Here is a 15,762-nt window from a genome sequence, read left to right as displayed (position 1 = left end):
GGGTAGCTAGACACATACCCATCATCTTGGGCCCATTGGGCAAACCATGCTGTAAGACTCTTAAATACTGTCCAAATCTCTGTATAGAGAACTAGGCCATGTCTCATAGGTACAAAACAACCATGCAGCTTCGAGTTCTGCCCATTGACTACTATGCTGAATTCTCATCTCAGACCAGATAGTATCTGTCTGTGGTTGCACAGCTACCGCCGTCCATATACACAAGTTACCTTAGCTTGGACCCATGTGAGTACCAAGCGTTTTCAAAATGGAGGCTGTGCCTTTGCATACTGTTGGATGCATCTCCTGTGGGGGTCCACAATAGGGGCAGCACTGGTCTCATAGTGTATTGGCCCTAAGATAGCATGCAGTTCACCTCCCAGGGGACTCGTGGAAAGGGCACTATGTTGTTGCAGGTATGTGTGCCACTTTTGTAAAGTGGAGGCTCAGGTAGTGGCTGATACCAGCCTGGCAAACAACCCTTCTATCCGGTTTTTATTAGAGGGATATGTTCTTACTGTTATCAGCAAAGCAGCAGTTATAGGTTCAACTTGCTGCAAGGTCCTGTATATCTTCGGGACCTGTTGTTCAATTGGGAAAGAGCAGGTTTCAGCACTCTTTTATAATTGTAACCAGAATACTAGGGGAACTTCTTTCCCATATTGGACTTGCTAGAGGGCCCAACTGGTCCCCTCAGGGCTTATGGTCACATCCAAATACATTGGTATCCCGGGAAGGGGGAGGGGACCTAAGGCTTGTGCCTGAGCTACTAGTGCTTTTAGCCCTCTCAAATGCTTTCTCTTGTTCTTTATCCCAGCACCAAAGAGATCCTTTCTTTACTAGTTAGTATAGGGGACACAAACATTTAGGAAACGTTATAACTGTTTAACTGTTTTAGGCATGGAAAATGGCATTTTGTCAATTTTGTCAATGCCATATTGGGGGGGGGGGCTTTGGAAAGAACTAACTCCCAATCAACAGTTCAGATCCTTTCCCAGTGTACTGTCAGAGGAGGGGCAAGGAGAAGAAGAAACTCCATGTAAAAGAGCCCCAGTCACAGAGTCCTGGAAGTCGGGGGTGGGAGTAGAATCCTCCCCAGCCTAGAGACTAGGGGTGGGGCCAAGGTTGCTTCCACATGTAAGCAATAGTGGGAAAACAGAGGCCACATGTAGAGCTCACAATCTATTGAGGTCCATAAAACAAGCAGAGAACTTTGGACACAGGTGCAGAATGCACCTTAATTCATGGATACCCAGAAAGACACCCTGATAAGTGGGCAGCCATAGATGGCTACAGGGTGCAAACAATCCAAATGAAACAAACTCCTTTTGGGACTAGTATTGGGTGGAGCCCCTCCCCGCTTACTGTACTGTCTTTATCTCACCTATTCCAGAAAACATCTTGAGTATGGATGTCCTTTTAGGGCACATTTTACAAACGTCTGTGAGAGAATTCTGCCTACAAGTTCATGCAATTAAAGCTATTTTAAGAGGGAAACCTTAACAAAGTAGGAACCTGTACGTATCCCTCTCCCATGGCATATTATTAATGTGAAACAATACCATCTTCCTGGTGGGATAGAAGAAATTATAGACACCATACAGGAACTTCCAAAGCTAGTATTATTTAATATTTGGCCAGCCTATAGCCTCTTCAATAGTCCTGTATGGCCAGTAAGAAAACCTGATGACACCTGGTATATGATAATAGACTACCAGAAACTAACTTAGGTGGTTCCCGAGATATATGCTTCTGTGCCTAATATAACTTGAGTGATAGAACAAATAATACGAAATATAGGCACTTATCATGCTGTGTTAGATTGGGCTAATAACTTCTTTAGCATCCCTCTATATCCTGACTCACAGGCATTACACTGATGATATCGTACTAACCTCTGTAGACTTGTCATTGCTACAGCAACACCTTGATGCATTGTGCACCCTTCTCCAATCCACAGAATGGGCCGTCAAACCTGCAAAAGATACAAGGCTGTGGACCTGCTGTAAAGTCCCTAGGGATCACTTGGTCAGGTAAGACACACCTTATCCCACGCTTATCCCAGGATTACAGGCGTGAGCCACTGCACCTGGCCTGTTTCCTGGTAGTGTTAAGTGGGCCTTTTAGACCTCTCTTTTTTAGTCTTGCAGACTTGGTTTCTCCCTTTTTCCTGTAGTAATCAGTTGGATTTTATCCCTTTTCTCTTCAATTTCTCCAAGATCAGCTATAGCTTTCCCCATGTCATACACATCTTGTTCCACAAGGGGGCTCAAGAAGGATGTGAGAGGGCCATGTCACTCCCGGAGGGCACTTGTCTCATTGTTTTTTTTTTTTTTTTTCAGCTTTACTCCCTGCTAGGGAGATGCCATCCCCACTGGTGTCCCATAGCCACACCATCCATGTGACTGTGCTTTCTCTCAGCAACTGTTTTTTTTTTCAGCAGCTGTTTAAAAATTTTCACTATGTCCAGTAATTCTGCTGAGAGCTGCATGTGCTGGGCTTTTGCTTTCTGATGTGTGAGTGGTCTCGCTCTCAAAAGGGAAGGATAAGGCCAGGTGCAGTGGCTCATGCTTGTAATTCTAGCACTTTGGGAGGCCAAGGCGGGAGGATCACTTGAGGCCAGGAGTTTGAGACCAGCCTGAGCAACATAGTAAAACCCTGTCTCTACCAAATATTTTTTTTAAAAGATCAGCCAGGCGTGGTGGCACATGCCTGTAGTCCCAGCTACTCGGGAGGCTGAGGCAGGAGGATCACTTGAGCTCAGGAGTTGGAGGTTGCAGTGAGCTATGATGACACCACGGCACTCTAGCCCAGGCAACAGAGTGAGACCCTGTCTCAAAAATAAATAAATAAATAAATTAAAAGGGAGGATAGTTATCCTCCTCTTCTAAGATAATGTCTATGTCTTCATCTGACTCACCAATTGGTTCCCAAGGATTTCAAGTATTAGCATCCCAGTCTGGCTTGGGAAGGACAGCTCGCACTTTTGGCCAGTGCAGCTTCCTCCCTCCCAGCAATACAGAGCACAGGCTAGGGTTTCCAGCTGCATTTCCCGAGTTTCGAGCTCATCTGCCAAGCTAGATGCTAACATGGATATGGAAAGTCTCACATGCTATTCTAACTAATTCTTCCTCTAGTTTTCATACCTGCTACAGCCCAGCTGGGTCTCTTGCCTACTGCCCAGTGAAGGCCAATATACTGAGACAGGAGGTGTTGTAGCAGAGAAAGACTTTATTTCACAAGGTGCCTAGTGAGGAGATGGGAGTAATTTCTCAAATCCATCTCCCCAAGAATTTGGGAGAAAGGGTTTTTAAAGGTAGCTTAGTGGGCAAAAAGGACTAAGGAATTGGGTCTGCTGATTGGTGGGAGACAAACTCATAGGGTTAGATGCAGAAATTATCTTCTCGGTTGGGAGGTTTCCGGAGTAGGGGTTTTCAGGGCTGTTGGATCTGTTCCCATGCCTATCCAGGCTCTGATTGGCATCAGTAGGTCACCGGGATGCAGTCTGAAAAACATCTTAAACCAGCCTTAAGATTTACAACAGCAATATTAACTATATAACCACAAGTCCTTGGGATTTATGACAGCAATGTTATCTCTAGAATCCCAAGTCTTGGGATTTACAACAGTAATGTTATCTATAGAAGTAGTGGGGACGAATCACTAATCTTGTGCCTACCTGTCAAAGAGCATAGTGTCACTAAGTAGTAACCAGTTATAGCAGCAAGGAAGTTAGGGAACAATGGCTGGTTAACTTCTAGCTATATATAGATATATATATATTCATAAAAATCAGACTAGATTATTATTTATACATTGTGGCTCTACATTATTTTAATATATATGGTTTCATACTCTCACCTCAACAGCTATCTGTGTTGTTGTGGCTACTTGCACAGCCCATAACAAAAGAGAACTAACTGTTGTCACCTCTCAGAAACCTTTCTTACCACGGTGGATAATATGGCTTTTTACCAACAGGTATTCTAGACCCTCCAGCATTTTGGGGGTGTCCCTGTACTTACATGGCAGTCCACAGGCATCTACTAATAGGTAGTGGGCAGCACTACCTCACACAGATAAGGAAGGAAATCCTGGGATTTTCCCCACCAATGCTTCCTTCTCCTTGGTTCCTGGGCTTCTCCTAGCTAGCTCACCAATCGTTCTGTGAAAGGGCCGTATATGCAAAGCAGCCCCCAATCACAGAAGGAGCCAAGAAGCCAAAGAACAAGGTAGACAAATCCAGTTTGTCAGTATAGGGATATTTATTGGGGAATTTGTGTTTATGAGCCTTGGTAGAACATGTCTTGAGGGAAGAATGAGTTAGAGCAGGGAATTGAGGGGAAAATAGGAGGTTGGGAGGATGCGTGATTAAAGTCATCTCAGAAGCAGAAGCTAGGAAGTGGCATGAGAAGGAAACTAAATCTCCAAGGGTCAGACACTGTGGTGGGCACTTTACAAGTCCTTACAACAGTTCCCTGATCAGTATTCCTGTTTCAGGAAAATTCTGGGATGGTATAGAAAAACCTTCCCCCAAACTGAGATGGTGCTGACAGACCAATGAAATGACTCAGACCAATCCAGCTTGGCAAGTTAAATGAGTTTATTAAAGGTTACTTACACAGGGCTCTCAGTCCTAGTCAAGATAGAAATCTTCCAGGAACTCACTCCTGGGCAGCATCAGGAGTTCTTTGGAGAGTGAGATCTTCACTGACTGCCAGTTTGTGGAGCATTAAATTTTTTTCTGGCAACTGATGCAGATTCATTCTCTCTCTCTCTCTCTCTCCATCATTGTATATTTAATACAGGTACAGGTGAAGCATGCACAGTACTTCCCATTAGGCAGGGATTTTAGTATTACAATTAAAGTGTACTAAGTGTAGCTTGCAACAGTTCAAAGTGGTTTTAAGACTTATGGCCATCTACACCAAAGGAGCTACGTAAGAACACTCATTGTGTTTTGTATTTCTTTCAGCTGTTTTGTTTTAATCTATATCTTTAAGCTAAAAAAAAATCTATATGAGTTCTGTTAAGCATTCAAAGCCATTGGTGGGGAACTTGTATTTTCCCCTCAATTCCCTGCTCTAACTTATTCTTCCCTCAAGACATGCTGTGCTAAGGCTCATAAACATTAAATACAATTTCAAAGGACACAGGCCTGGTAAGAGACAGCATGGTTATTCTAATCCAGGGTTGTTGGACACCAAAGTGGGTTCTACCCTGAACCTATGCACGTAGGTGTGGGTAGTAACATCTTCTGTCTCAATCTCAGCTCTATCGAAATTTCGAGCAAGAGAACTCTGTGTTGTGGGTGCTGTCCTAGGCATTGTGGGATGTTTAGCAGTATCCCTGGCCTCTACCCATAAGATTCCATTAGCACCCCTAGTTGTGACTACTAAAAATGTCTCCAGACATTTCTACATGTCCCTGAAAGTGGGGAGCACAAGCACCCCCATTTGAGAACCACTGCTCTGGATACACATTTTGGGGAAGTAATTGAATACATGATTCTGGACCCTAGAATAAAGTTCTGAGATAAAGACAAGATCTGTGGGCCTGTGGGGACTGGCATATAATGGACTCCCCATAAATATTTATTAAATAAATGCATATGGCATACAGAATTGAGGTTTTTCCATCTTTACATGAGTTCTTCAAACTGAAGTAGGATCATTCTTATAAACTGTCTCTAACTCTGCACTTTCCACCCAATGCTCAGCTTTTGTTTCCCTGTGTAAAAGGCACGTGTTTAAATGTTAAAACACGTGGTCATTGATTACATGAGCACCAAGTAAAACCAGAGCCAGGAATTTCAATATCAAGACATTTGAGGAAAGAGTGAAGGTTGATCATAGCCTACATTTCTATACCAGAAACTATGCTATGCTAAGTACTTTAATGGCATCGATGTACTTGATCTTCGCAACAGCCCTCCCAGGTATTATCCATATTTATGGACCAGGAATTCAAGGCACAGAGAGGTTAATACACTTGCCCAAGATCACACAACTAGTAGGGGGCAAAGGCAGGGCCCTAACCTATCTGCGTGGTGTCAAATCCCATTGGTATTAACCACGAAGGTATTCTACCATGCAACAACATATATCTCTAGAGCCTCTGCCAGGACCTAACGCTCAATTAATTTTTGTTTAAGTGAATTGAACCGAATGTAGTGACTGAGTGTAGAAGCCTGGTGAGCCTGCAGTATGACTGTTCAAATATTTCTGTGTACTTACCTGGAAAAGTATTTTCCTTCTAGAAACTCAAAGTGTTTTTCTACATAAAAATGACATTATTCTCTGACCCAGACTTAGCTGGCTGGGAGAAAAGGCTGGTGGGAGCCTCTTTGACAGGTGAGGCCACATGAGGTGAGGTGACTTATCCAAGGTCATCCCAGAGCTATGAGGTGAGGTCTCCACCAGGGACCCAGGGAGATGTCCTGGATGGTACCACAGGGTCCTGTCCAAGAGACACAGAAATTGTCTTTGATTCTATGTTGTCCCTCCTCTTTCAAAGGCTCAATGTAAGCACACTTCTCTGAGGTTAACTATGGGGAGAAATAATGGAGCATGACCTCACATAGAACAAGAGGAAACAGGGCAATGATTCTCTTCCATTCCCACAACTCTTCCAAGGGGAGGAGAGCAGAAAATAGAAGGTCCTCCAGGGGTGACTTTTGCCTCTCTCTCTCAGTCTTTGTCCTCTTCCTCACCCTTTTTCCACCTGCCCTTTGTGACAGTATGGGATATAGACAGGAATCTGGGGTTCCCTGAGAGGGGACAGATATATGAGGGGTGCCCAACCACAAGAATGGTGGATCAGAAAGCACAGGCACTGGAGACCATGCCCTGGGTGCTGGCTCATCCACCAAGTGCTCCATCTCCACCTGCTTCTGTGTGCCTTGTCATCACTACCACACAGCAAAAAATGCTACATGTGACGGAAATATCTATTTTCCATGGCTGACAGGGTAAAGTGACTTGTCCATGCAACCAGAGCATCACAGAGTTACTGGTATGGGTCTGGCATTGGGATGCGGGGACACCTCCTGTCTCTTACTCCAGTGTCCTGTCCAGCAGATATAGTATGAGGCTATTATCTCACCCCTCAGAAGCACAAAGGAAACACGCTTCTCTCATGTAAAATGGTGGAGGGTGGCATAGAATAAGGGAATGGGAAAAGCTGAGAAACAGGAAGAAATGGGTGGATGGTGACTTCATTCCCTTACCCCAAACTCCATTCATGGGATTCATGACTCAGTTGACTAGAAATGGTGGAACTGCCATCTTTCCTTCCCCCAGCCCCATCAGGGCACTTCTTCACACTATGTAGAAATGACACTGACTCATGGGAAAATTAGAAATATGTGAGTGTTTTCCTTGTCTCTACATGTTCTCTTGGAGAATGGAAAATATTTCCTATATACTGGAGAAACTTGACAGACACCACCTTAACCAAGATGACAGTTAACATCACCAGTGATGTCATGTGGGCATCATGTACTCCCAGATATGATGGTACAAGAGGGGCACTTCAACTCAGGGGTATTTTTTCTCAAAATGTATAAGCACAGCCTAATCACAAGAAAAGCAACTGACTACACCTGTATTCCTCATGACTATGATCATTATGAAAGTTTCCTGGAAGTTCCTCAAGAAGATAAACATGAAGTTACCATATGGCCCAGTAATTTCATTCCTAGGTACATTCTCACAAGAAATGAAAACATATATCTACTTGAGAAGAGGGAAGTTCAGGTATTATCATACAGGTGTTACCAGCATAGTCTGAGAACCAATCCTTGGCTGGGCTTCCCAGCCTCAAGACTTTTAATATTCCTTACAAAAGTTCCAGAAAAGCTAGCTTAAAAAGAGCCTATATGACCAATCACTATTCTTGTACTTTATGCAATTAATCAGGCCAAGTTATAATATTAAAACTTATTTTACAAGTAGATTGGTCCTACTAATATTTATGTTTGGTAGAAGTGGAGAACCAGAGAGAAAAAAATATGTTTCAGCAGAAAATTATAGCACACCTGTTATTAGATTCCAACCCTGACCATTGTTTTTGAGTTATTATTTTCCTACAATCTGGACTAAATCCAGAATTATTTCCTGGCACAAGTCTCTAAAGAAAGACTGGGTTTTAAATTTTTTCATGATGTTTTAGTTGACTCTCCAATGGAATAATTTTTTTCATTCAATTTTTTATTATAATCCTTATGTGCATTATATTTCTGCTATGTATCTCTCACTGTTTTACTTCTGAGAAAACTAAATTCATGGTATTCTGAGGAATAGAGATGATTTAACAAACAGTAGCAGCTGGGTAAATCAGTGACTTGAGTGAAGTTCATTTTTGCTATCTTGTGATTCCATTCCAATTCAGCTTTTGGCACTTTTAAAATTCCTCACTGAGATGCATCCTTCCCCCTTCCCTGACATGGGACAGGAACATAATCCTTCCCAGCAACATAGGACTAACTTCTGAACGTAAAAGGAGCCAAAACTGTTTGAGTTCATTTATTATGCTTTTTTTTTTTTTTTTTTTTTTTTGAGACAGAGTCTCACTCTGTTGCCCAGACTAGAGTGCCGTGGCATCAGCCTAGCTCACAGCAACCTCAGACTCCTGGGCTCAAGTGATCCTCCTGCCTCAGCCTCCCGAGTAGCTGGGACTACATGTGTGCACCACCATGCACGGCAAATTTTTCTAATTTCAGTTGCCCAGCTAATTATTTTTTTTTCTATTTTTAATAGAGACAGGGTCTCGCTCTTGCTCAGGCTGGTCCCGAACGCCTGAGCTCAAGCGATCCTCTCACCTCAGCCTCCCAGTGCTTGGATTACAGGTGTGAGTCACTGTGCCCTGCCTCTATGATGCTTTCTTCAAAAGATCTTGATGAAAAGGGGTAAATGAGAAAATAAAAATATCTCAGAGCAGTCTGAGCTATGCAAGGCATGCAAAATTTATTAGGCCCAGAGAGATATGAGTATGGGACTTCCATCATGACCCCCTTCAGCACCCATGCCTAGGGGCAATTGTTTAAAGGTACTTAGCTCCTCACTAGCTGTTTCACCCATTATCTTCATCTTCCTGGATTTTATGATACAAGGAACAATGGATAGCCAATCAATAGCTTATGTTATTTTAATGCAAATTCTTGGTAAGTAACTTAGGAACTGCCTCTTCTTTTTTCCTTAAAAACCCACTTGTAACTGCTGCTAATCAGAGTATATATTCAGGGCAACTTGAATCTATGCTTCCTGGGTGGCCATCCTCAAATTCTGGGTCTGAATAAACTCTATACTTAAAAAAGAAGTAGTAAATGAATGTATGTAGCATCATCATTCATGATAGCCCCAAACTGGAAACAGCCCAAATGACTGTCGACAGCTGTTTGGATAAACAAAATGTGGTAAATCTATGTAATAGACTATTATTCATCCATAAAAGTGAATGAATTCTGATGTAGGCTACAATATGGATGAATCTGGAAAACACGTGAACTGAAGGAAGTCAGATGCAAAAGACCAAATATTGTGTGATTCCATCTACATGAAATGCCCAGAATAGGCAAATCCACAGAGTCACAAAGTTTAACTGTGGCTTCTGGGGCTGGGGGTGGGTGTAGGATTTGACTACATTTGAGTACAATGGGACTTGTTGGGGTGATGGAAACATCTAGAATTTGATTATGGTTAGGGTCACAGTACTGCATACATTTTACTAAAAAGAAATCATCAAATTGTATGGTTAAAATATGGCTTTTTATTGACTGTAAATTATATTGCAAGAAAGCTGTCAAAATATGATATTGGCCTGTTCTGTTATACCACAAGAATGACCAAATATCTTTGCACACAGGCCTTGATTCACAAGTTTTATATAAACATGAATGTATATAACACTGCAGCTCTATCCCAGGCCTACTGACTCTATGTCTTGTGTACCTGCAAGCAATGAGCTTTCCCCCCCCTCTTCCTTCCTTGAGGCCATGAGTGTCTCTTTGGCCTGGGAATGCCCCCTTTTCCCCTCGGACTTCAGAAAGCTCTATCTGGAGGGTTTGAGCCACAGCCCCTCCCTCCCATTTTCTTGCTCTGAGGCTCTGTGATGTTTAAGCAGCAGTTCAGGCTTCTGTCACAAGGTAGCGCCAATGTACCAACGTTATCAAATTCTCTACCAACAAGCGCATGCAAGGAGCAAAAAAAATACAGTATCTGTCCTAAAATTGAGCTTCTGAATCTATGTAGAGAATGATTCTTATTCTGTCTGAAAAAAACTGATCAGTGTAAAAGAAGTCTGTATTCTCTGGGTCATCTATATGATGAAACACAGGTAGTTCTAGTGGGCCTTGGCAATCATGAGTGGGAAGCCATAAGGCAGTGTAGGGCAGGTGGTAGGTGACTGACAGAGGATGGGGGCGCTGGAGTGGGGTCTGTGCAGCTGTGTCCATAGTGTCCTGGAGAGGGATGACTGAGAGCGGATGGGAGGTCTGGGAAACCTGTACAGGGGTGGGTAACGAAGGGTGAACGCCCTTTTCCCTAGGAGGGAGCCCTCTACAGTGTGGATACCTCAACCCACACTGATAGGGGAAGAGAGAGATCAGTGAATGCAATATAGATTTGGGGTGGACAGCAAATGGAACTGATTTAAAATACATGTGAATCTTCCAAACAGAACTGGTATTACAGTAAACAAATCATTCTGAGACATTTATTACTCTTTGCAATGTGCACTTTTCACTAAACAAGAAATAACACTTTGGAGATGGGTGTCACCGGTGGCCAGAGCCAGGATTGCAGCTCTGCAAGTTTCAGACCAGGCTGGGGGCAGGGGCGTTTGGGAGGGTGTAATCTTAGCAATCTCTATGTGTCCATCCATCATGTTCCAGGATTTCTAAAACTGAGATTGGAATTCAGCCCATGTCTGAACTGAAAATAAAGCTGTGTATGTGAGTATTTGGGGTGATAGATCTAGAGGGGACACAGAAATACACATACATAAATGCTATGTCAATTGAATTTTTATCTAATTATCATAAAATTGATTAAAATGTATTTTTAAAATTTAATTTTATTAATTTTTACAATTTTTGAAAATTTCATATTATGAGGGTACAAACATTTTGGTTACATAAATTGCTTTTCGACTGTTTGAGTCAAAGTTATAAGTGTGCCCCCCCCATAGTGTGCATTGTACCTATTAGGTGTGAATTTACTCATCCCCTCCTCCCCTCTCCCACTTGCTTGATTTCCAATGAATGTTATTTCTATATGTGTACGTAAATGTTGATCAATTAGTTCCAATTTAATGGTGAGTACATGTGGTGTTTGTTTTTCCATTCTTGTGATACTTCACTTAGAAGTACGGTCTCCAGTTCCATCCAGGTTAATACAAGAGGTATTAGTTCATTTTTTTTATGGCTGAGTAGTACTGCATGGTATACATATACCACATTTTATTAATCCACTCATGTATTGATGGGCACTTGGGTTGTTTCCACTTCTTTGCAATTATGAAATGTGTGACTATAAACATTTGAGTGCAGGTGTCTTTTTATAGAATGTCTTTTTTCCTCTGGGGAAATACCCAGTAGTGGGATTGCTGGATGAAATGATAGTTCTACTTTGAGTTCTTTGATGTGTCTCCATATTATGTTCCATAGAGGTTGGACTAGTTTGCAGTCCCACTAACAGTGTAGGAGTGTTCCTATCTCTCTGCATCCACACCATCATTTGTTGTTTTCGGACTTTTTGATAAAAACCTTTCTCACTGGAGTTAAGTAATATCTCATTGTGGTTTTGATTTGTATTTCCATGACGATTAGAGATATTGAGCATTTTTTCATATGTTTGTTGGCCATTATTTTGTCTTCTTTTGAAAAGTTTCTGTTCATGTCTTTTGCCTATTTTTAATGTTTTTTTTTTTTTTTTCTTGGTGATATGCTTGAGTACTTTACAGATTCTATCTATCAGCCCTTTATGGGATGTATAGCATGCAAATATTATCTCCCATTCTATAGGTTGTCTATTCACTCTAATGATTGTTTCTCCTTGGCTGTGTAGAAGCTTTTTAATTTGATCAGGTCAGTCACATTTATTTATTTTTGTTGTTGCTGTGATTGCATACAAATATGCAGGTCACACTGTTGAGATGTGACTATGTATTTGTTCTCTTTATGTTTCTTCCTTTTCCTATCAGATAACCCAATAACTATAGATTAAGCATGCAACAGAAGAATACCATATTTCATGTATGGATATTTACATATGTAATAAAATTGTAAAGAAATGTACTAAGATTGAAATATCAACATTCTCAATAGGGATTACCTCTGGGCCAGAAGGAGACTAACACAATCAGAAAGTTCTTCAAATGAGTTTCAACTGTATATGTAAAGTTTTATTTCTTGAGTATACAGAAGTGTGTTATAGTATTTTTAAAAAGTTTTACATCTGAAATATTTCATAACAGGCAATGTTTGTATAAGATTTAACTGTTTTAAAAATGATTCACATTAATTTAGAAAATTTGAGATATGTAGTTAACTCCAAAAATAAATACATAGTTAGCAACCATACCATTCACTTAAAAAAAGAATATCATATTTGTGCATTCCTCCCATATTTTCTATGCATGCATGTAAAATGTATATTCATTACACCTGGGTCTCACATATCTCGACACAATATTTACCAAGGACCATGAAAGCCAGCTTAAATGATTCCAAGTTTAAACCAAACTCTGATCCCAAAGTACCTATCACTAACCATTGAGATGTACAATCTTTTTTTGTATAAGGCCTAAGGCCAACACAGGAAAAGTGACTCCCCACAGTCCTATAAGTAAGGACCACCCAGGGCCCCTGATTTCCATCTGTTGTACAGCAGATTCATCTTCATGCTTAGTTATTCTGTGCTGTCTCTTTTCTGGGGTTGAAATGAAGGTTTCTATTCCAGTGTCAAAATGTAAGGTAAAAAGGAAAAGAACACATAAAATAAAAAGTAACAAGGTGAGGATTTGCTTCCTCGCTTCCACCATTCTGAGTATCCCATCCTACAAAGAAATGGCACCCAGGGTTATACATCATATAATTATGTATATATTTCCTATCCCACTTCTTCAAATTCAATTGCTCTCTGTGAGATGTTCAGGTTTTGTGTTTTTTTTTTGTTGTTGTTGTTGTTTTTGTTTTGTTTTGTTTTTTTACACAGGGTCTGGCTCTATTGCTGAGGCTAGAGTGCAGTGGTGTTATCATAGCTCACTGTTAAACTCCTGGGCTCCAGTGATCCTCCTGTCTCAGCCTCCAGAGTAGATGGGACCACAGGCGGTGCCCACCGTGCCCAGCTAATCGATGTTCATATTTAAGTCATTTCTTGTGGGAAGGAAAACACAGGGAGACCCTATATATGTTCACGGAAGTATTACCCATCATATGCTTTTTACAGTTTTGCATATTGCTACTCATAATGGCTCTTAGAAGTAAATACCAAAATGCCCATTTTATAGATGAGTAAGGTTACGCTCACTTAGGGTAAATCACTACTATAGGTTCACACACATCTATTAAGTGGCAAAAATGGAATTCAACTATCCATATATAAGTATATATATACACATGTACATATACTGCAAAAAATGTTCATGTGCATATAGTCTTTCCCCAAATTATCCTGTTATACATATTTTTCATCAACTTGCCTTTTTCATTCAGCATGATAGTCCAGGATATTTATTTACATTTCTTTAGTTATCTTAATTTGGCATATTTTTGAAAATTTAATGAGTATATATATTGCTTTTTATGTGAATTATCCATTGCTTGTTATCATTTAACCATTTCTCTATTCATCAGTAAGACTTCATTCCATATCAAGTATTAAGTATGGTAGTAAAGAATATAGTATTAATATAAAAGTAACCACTAGAACAAAGTAACAATGATTCTAAATGCTAAATAAAAAGAGCAAATAAAGCACAGGGCCTAGTGAAGGATTATAGAATTTCTGTGTTTAGATACAATAAGAGCTCCCAGCATGCCCCGCGCTGCAGCTACGCAGCTTGAGAACGGTAGGCTGGGGGAGGGTAGCAGAGGCGTCGTTGTTGTCGCCATGTTGGGTCTGAGGAAAAGGCGGTAGGTGTCGAGAGAGAGCGAGTGAGCGGGGCGTGTTGAGCGGCAATAGCGTCAGGGGATCTGCCTCTTTGTGAGCTGCCTAGAGCAGCGGCAGCAACGGTGGCAGCACCATGAACTGGAGCAAACCTTACATTGGCAGCAAGATCAGCCTCATCTCTAAGGCAGAGATCCGCTACGAAGGTATCCTCCACACCATAGACACCAAGAACTCTACCATAGCCCTTGCCAAAGTTCGATCCTTTGGTACAGAAGACAGACCAACAGATTACCCAGTCCCACCTCAAGATGAAGTCTTTGAGTACATTATATTCCGCAGGAGTGCTATTAAAGAGCTCACTGTTCATGAGCCACCAAAACCACAGTGTTACTTGCCTCAAGACCCAGCGATCATTCAGTCTTCACTAGGCTCATCTACTTCTCCATTGCAGTCAGAGGGTTCTTATGGACCTTTCGGCAGGATGTCGACGTACAGTCAGTTCAGTCCAAGTTCATTAGGCGGGCAGCAGTTTGGCGCTGTTGGTGGTGCTGGAAGCTCCTTGACATCCTTTGGAACAGAAACATCAAACAGTGGTACATTATACCAAACGAGTGCAGCTGATTTTGACTTTACACAAGATACAACATCTCTAAAAATGCAGTTATATCAAAGTCCTTCAAGCCCTCTGTTAGACCTTTTGAGAAAAAGCCCAACCATGGAACAAGCAGTACAGACTCCCTCAGCCAACTTACCTGCTCCAGCATCTGTTGAGAGAAGGAGCCTTGTATCAACAAGGCCTTTGCCATCTAGCAGCCAAAAACCAGCAGAGAATCAAGAGCACAGGCAAGCTGAAATACACAAAGTTTCAAGGCCTGAAAATGAGCAACTCAGAAATGATAGCAAAGGACAAATAACTCCAGATGCTACTTTGGCTCCAAGAAGAGAGTGTGGAGGTCAACCAGATAGCAGGGGAAGATTTGGTGTATGGCAAAATGGCCTAGTGATGTTTGAGAAAGACTTTGAAACTGCAAATGCACAATTTAACAAGGAAGAGATCGACAGAGAGTTTCATAATAAACTTAAATTAAAAGAAGATAAACTTGAGAAACAGAAGGAGCCTGTGAATGGTGAAGGTAAAGGAGACTCAGGAGTGGATACCCAGAAGAGTAAAGGAAATGTCAATGAAAAAAGTCCACTTGGACCTAATTGCTATTATGACAAAACTAAATCCTTCTTTGATAATATTTCTTGTGATGGTAATACGGAGCGGAGACTAACCTGGGCTCAAGAAAGAAGATTAAATGCTGAAACATTTGGAACCCACCATCGTCCAAACCGTGGCCGTGGGAAGTACAGAGGCAGAGGTATTGGTTTCTTTAATGGCAGAGGACGTGGTGGTGGCAGAGGTGGTGCCTTCACCACCCGTTGAGGATTTCATCGTGGATTCAGAGGAAGGCATGGGGGCAGGGAGTTTGAAGATTTTGAATATAAGACAATAAAGTTGCTGCACAGCCTATAAACAAGTCTTTGAAAATAGGACATTAAAACTAGGCATCAATTAACCTGTTCTTCCTATTATGCCTGGAGTTTTGTTTTGATACCTTGACTCATTCCATCATACTTCAAGAGGATTCAGACTGTTTAAAATTAT

General features: G+C 41.4%; 1 pseudogene; it reads left to right on the top strand.

Moving 5' to 3' along the window:
• Positions 1-14,244: 14,244 nt before the first annotated feature.
• Positions 14,245-15,540, top strand: LOC105884208 (protein LSM14 homolog A pseudogene; annotated as a pseudogene).
• Positions 15,541-15,762: the final 222 nt, after the last annotated feature.

Source organism: Microcebus murinus, chromosome X (genome assembly GCF_040939455.1).
Source record: "Microcebus murinus isolate Inina chromosome X, M.murinus_Inina_mat1.0, whole genome shotgun sequence".
NCBI classification, from domain to species: domain Eukaryota; kingdom Metazoa; phylum Chordata; class Mammalia; order Primates; family Cheirogaleidae; genus Microcebus; species Microcebus murinus.
Note: the sequence above shows the minus strand (reverse complement) of the source record. Positions and strands in the feature narration are given on the sequence as shown.